A 6,000-nucleotide genomic window follows, 5' to 3' on the forward strand; every position below is an offset into this window, starting at 1 on the left:
TGCAAATAAATATGCATCGCATTCAGTAACCGTCTGCAAACACAAATTGATGACAAGCTGGATTTAGATTTTCATAGATTTTCTTTAACAAAATAATATTGAAACATAGCTGCCTGCCTAGAAGCAAATCTAATTTCTTCATTGATGGGTACTGAGACAGAAAACGCTCAGAGCTTTCTGCACAAAAAAGGTTACACCCAGAGTGATAACTAAAGTATGAAAATAACTCAAAAAAATCAATGTGAATGATGAAACCATTCTCACAACAAGAGAAAGACCTTAGGGGTAGTAATCTCAACACTCAATGCCCCTAAATGAAAAGTGTGTGTTAGTGTTAATTCAAGCTCAAAACTAATCAAACAAAACTAAACCAATTCATCCATTTCACAAATCTCAGGTAACTCTACATTCGACCTATCCAGTCATGTCTTTTTATGTGAAAGAAGCCGCCTTAACAGTCAAGGTCAAGAGTTTTGCTCATATACTAAACTTCAACATCTCTGGTCAGAGTATTCCCGTGCTAGTCTAACATTCTGAGTATTTCAGAAATTGTTGATCTAGTTTCCCACCCCGTCATCTCTAGGTTTACAAAGAATGAAAAAGAGAAAATATCCAGTGAGCAGGAGTTATTTTGTGTTAGAAAGTTAGGACTAACTGAAATAACCACTTGTTATAATCAAGTTATGCAGAAGAGGATCTCAGACAGACATTTGAAGTAGAAGACCTAGCAGCAAAAGACCACAAACGGTGCCACTAAGAACAGGAAACAGGAGGGCTCACTAAAAGTGGACAACATACGATTTGAAAAACTGTTGCCTGATCTGATGAGTCAAGATTTCTGCTGCAATATTCAGATGGTAGGCTCAGAATGTGGTGTAACCGAGAAGAAAGCATGGATCCATCCTGCCTTGTATCAGTAGTTTAGGCTGATTTTAGTGGTGTAATGAATCTCGGTACACTTTTGGTCCCTTAGCTGGTAGTATTATTGTAGGGGCTTTACCTTAGGATGGATAAAGCAACCTTGAGGTGAACGTTTTTGTGATTTGGCGCCATATAAATAAAACTGGATTGCATTTTTTCAGGGCCACAGCCTACCTGAGTTCATTTTGCTGACCCTGACCATCTCTTTATGAGACAGGGTACCCATAACTGTCACTGTCACAAAGCTCAAATCGTCTCAAACTGGTTTGGTTTCTTGACCATGACAGTGAGTTTGCTGTACTCCAAAGGCCCGGTCATCAAAATGAACAAACTGCAGTCTCTATAATTGCAAAAATCCTTTATAGAATGGGAAAAGCAAAGATAATAATACAAATCTGGATCATAATTAAAAGTTTGGGTGGCTAAAACAAAGTTATGCTTCATATGGAAAACAGATGAAGAATTATTTCATGTGTGTTCATAGTCATAGTCTGAGTCGGCAAAAACAGAAAAAAAGCAGTTAAATGGCCTGTATTTGGCCTGTATTTGTATAGCGCTTTTACTAGTCCCTAAGGACCCCAAAGCGCTTTACACATCCAGTCATCCACCCATTCACACACTGGTGATGGCAAGCTACATTGTAGCCACAGCCACCCTGGGGCGCACTGACAGAGGCGAGGCTGCCGAACACTGGCGCCACAGGGTCCTCTGACCACCACCAGTAGGCAACGGGTGAAGTGTCTTGCCCAAGGACACAACGACCGAGACTGTCTAAGCCGGGGCTCGAACTGGCAACCTTCTGATTACAAGGCGAACTCCCAACTCTTGAGCCACGATCGCGTTTAAATGGACAAAAAAAGGGGGCTTGGGACGGAATGGGTAGAATCACTTTCATTTTAATAATTTGTCTTTCGGGGCCTCGTAGATAAAAATTAGAACAATGTCACAGCATGAAAACAGCATGCATCACTGCTTCAAATCACAAAGTGTTTCAGGATCCACGCTTGGAGTTATTCTCGGTGATACTCGGCACAAAATATTGCCTGTCTGATCTTACGTTTCTAATTTCACCCCATGAGTAATTTCCACTAATGATTACAGCTCAGACAAACTGATATAAAGGTTTAAAACCTCATGTTGGCAAATATTTCTGGAAAACACATAAACAAATTACCACCTCTAAGAGATAATTATCTCAACATTTTTTCCCATACAGTTTCTTTGAATATGTAAACAAGCAGCATGTACAGAAAGAAAACTGATTACTATGCATTCCCATATTTTGATGCTGGGCGCTGGTGGTGATGATGTGATGAATAACACAAGTCTTTGATTTACTGGAGGGCTTTTTGATTTAGAATGCATGTTTTTTGGGGGGGGGGGAAATAATTAGAAGCTAACAGCCCGGGGATGATTTTTCTGTGTGTGGTTTCTGTGTATATGTAACCATGTCCTTTCATGACATGTGCAATGAGATTCTGGCATCAGAATACAAATGAAGTGTTGAATTATCCACCAATCCCAGCTTCACAATGATCCCCCTCTTTTCTCTCCTCTCCAACTTCAACTTTTGTTTAGGTTTTTGGACACATTCAGTCCAGCATTTTCCCTTTTATAGGCATCTTGACATCCCTCTCTTCACATGAATAAAAAGTCTAATCCTCTCCCTCTGCCCAAAGAATTCAGTATTTTTCTTGGAATTTTAGCAGTAACCTTAATCATACCACGACTTGTCATCTCTGCTGTCACCCTTGTCCTTTAACAAGTTGTCAGCAGAATATGTAAGTAAGCCCAGTCTCTCTCTGTCTCCCTGCAGAATGTATTTCACAACACGCCATCCCATGCCAAAGATCTAACAATCAAGACAAACCTAACATACCCTTTGAGCAAGGATTTGACGACAGTAGGGAGAAAATTTCTCCCTTTTAAAAGGGCAAAAACCTCTGGGAGAACCAGAGGAGGGAGACCATCTGCCCCGACTGCTTGGGTGAGAGGAGGGCACTGACAGAAAAGATGAGCAGTGAGAAACAGTAAACAAAATAAAGGAGCCACAGAAGCTCTTCAAAGTAAAGATGGTTAGGCAAAATATCTTGCTAGATATTCCTCATTACCAAGCTATGCGTACTTTAAAACCCTTTGTGCAATCTCAGACGATCAGAAATTTATTCCAAACTTAACCAGCAATTGCTGTGCATCCAAAGGTTTGAATTTCAGCCTGAATGATTCCGTTATAAAGGAAACCATGGAGAGGGCAATCAGCCAGTAATCACTCAGAGGTCAACAGCCTGTGGTTAGAGCTTGTGTCATCTTCTGACAAAGCGTAATCAAAATCCAGTCGAGCTTAGTAGATAGAAAGTGCTTCTTTCAGACTAGAGGGGTGACACATGCTGACTAAAGGCTGGAGTCAATCATCATTACACTCAGCTCTGATTTAGTAGTCGGTTAGGTTAGATTCAACCTGGCACCAAAGTTGGAGACACTATCAGAACAGTTGTCTGAGATAAAACACAGAAAAAAATGTGATTACCACCAGAATCACCACTTAAAAACTGACTAATATTTAAGATAAAAAAAAATAGTTCCTTATTTCATCCAGCTGACTTGGTATAAAGTAGCATCTTCACTGGATCCATTGAAAAAATAACATTTCTCTTTTACTTTAGCATAAAGCTGATTATAATTTTGATTGTATTTGTTGAAACATAATAATAATACATATACTACTAATGAAAATACATAATAATAAATAGAGCACTATGCAAAAGAGTCGTTCCTCGTTTCTTTATATTTTGCCAGGAACATTTGGAATAAAAGCAATGATTTATTGAAAGATATGCAAATATAAGTCGAAATACAATACATGAGGCAAAAACCGAGTTTACACAATTCTAATCAGCTTGAATTTCAGTCTTTGGTATGCTTTCCTTTATTCCTATTTATTTCCTTTATTGTTAGCTGTGTTGTTGTTCCATGCTCTGTTAAGATGATCCCACACTGCTTCAGTAAAGTTTAATGTCCGGGCTCTGGGGGAGGCCAATCCATAATTGAAAGTGGGGGTTTTTCTGTCTAGGTTTGCTTTTACTGCATTGGCAATGAAGCTGTTGCCGCTCACACACTTTAAAGAAGGTACTGAATGATCAAAATCTTTCTGTGTTCACAATTCCAACAATTTCGACAAGATCCCCACAGATTTTGCCACTGATGTTTAGCCCAGGTCTTGTGTAATTTGGCACATCTCAGACTTTTCTCCCTGTTTCTCCGACAGCCACCCTTCAACTGAGACCATTTCTGCAGAGGCTTTAGTGAACAGAAGCTGGATCGCTGAAAGGCTAGTTGCATCTACCAGGTTCAATGTCAGGTCTTGGCTGGATTTCTTGTTTTTTCTTAGAAGATGGCTTTCAGATACTGTTCATCTACTGTAAATAGTTTGTTTCACTGCCACATCTTCAGATTTTTCTGTCAGATCCCTCATAATTTTTTAATAACACACTGTACACCGTGTTGAGTTGTGGCAACTGCCTGGCTAATTCTTTTAACATTGTTGGTCACAAATTCTATTTTTTCCCCGTCAAACAGTTATGCTTGGCATTTTTTTATAGGTTCAACCACAGAAATTGGACACGTTGCTAGCAACAAAGATACCATTTAAAATCGGTTCTTTCTGTGTATGTTTTCTGTTGGGTGTGTATTTTCTGTTATGTGTAGACACAACACTTGTTCATCCCTTGAGTTAAGTGCCTTTTTCATTCTCGAATGATTCATATGTCAGTGTTAAATGGCTCAACAAACAAATAAAAAAGCACTCCTCGTGAATATGATCGGGTACAAGGGCTGGACTGAAAAATGAGAGCAAAAGTATTCATTGTCCAAAGAAACACTCTGAAAGACCTTCAGAAAGCCTGGAGAAGTACTGCTATTAAAGAACAGTTTTCCTTCAAAGTAAATATTTTACCGTGCCATAATACATCAGAACTTCTATTTTCCATTCCCATTTATAGCCAGGTGCACTTCTTAAACATATCCACACCATTCACTGACATATCCGCCCCATCGTATCAAAGCTAAGCTTTAGTGATGTAGTATTGCACATCTATAAAGCTTTGGTTTGCAAAAGAATATGAAAATGGAAGCAGCAGAGGGCAGGTCATACTGACTGCGTGACCCTTCACATAATCCAGCTTGATTACCATCTTTCACTTCAAGTTTTGCTTCACAAATAAGTACATTTTATACAAAAAATTAGTATAACCTTAGTGGGATCGCAGTCATATTATCAAAGTCTTTCTTTCAGACTAAAGAAAGTTTGTGCAGAACCCCAGAATATGTTATAAACTAAGTGGTGCCTCCTATAACAAAGAAACTTATCTTCACGTGTAAGATTAGTAAAGCCTCTTTAAAATTCAAGCAACAGTGAGATTGCTTCTGCTTCAACTGCATGTTTTGTCAGTGTCAGGCTCAAGGTGAAGAAGCTGTCAGCATTGTATCATTGTAATGCATGTTACACAGTGTCCTTCATAAAATCCCTCATATTCTCCAACGCTATTATATGAAATTTTAAATGACTGCTAGAGTGAACCGAGGAGCTTCAACAAACATCAGTGAGACGCAGCGTAAACAAATGACTCTGCAAGTTAACACATTGTGTCACCCTAGACTTTCCTGTTTCGCCTTGTTTCTCCATGTCCCATCTATCAGCAGTCAGAAGCCACTCTGTCAGAACAAAGTCAGATTATCGAGGGTTTTAATTACCCCAAAGGAGTAAGCTAATTAATTATCGCTATTACTGGTATGGAACATCCCTTTAGATAAAGAACCCGAATGTAATTATTAATCTTTTGACCCCTTTCTCTTTTTCCTCAGTAAGCCCGTCAGTAAGTATACTGTCAACACACTACAAAATGCAGCTGAAAGTCAAAATCACAGCAGAGTTTTACATTGAATCGTATTTATTCCCATTCTGTGTCTCACAAGCACACCAGGGATAGACTGAAGCTTTTCCATGCTTGAGATAACTTAACAGCATGGCTCGGAGCTTCGACAGACCCAGTTGGACTAATTCCTCCTTGAGCCACTACAGGG

This window comes from Astatotilapia calliptera, chromosome 13, assembly GCF_900246225.1.
Source record: "Astatotilapia calliptera chromosome 13, fAstCal1.2, whole genome shotgun sequence".
NCBI lineage: Eukaryota > Metazoa > Chordata > Actinopteri > Cichliformes > Cichlidae > Astatotilapia > Astatotilapia calliptera.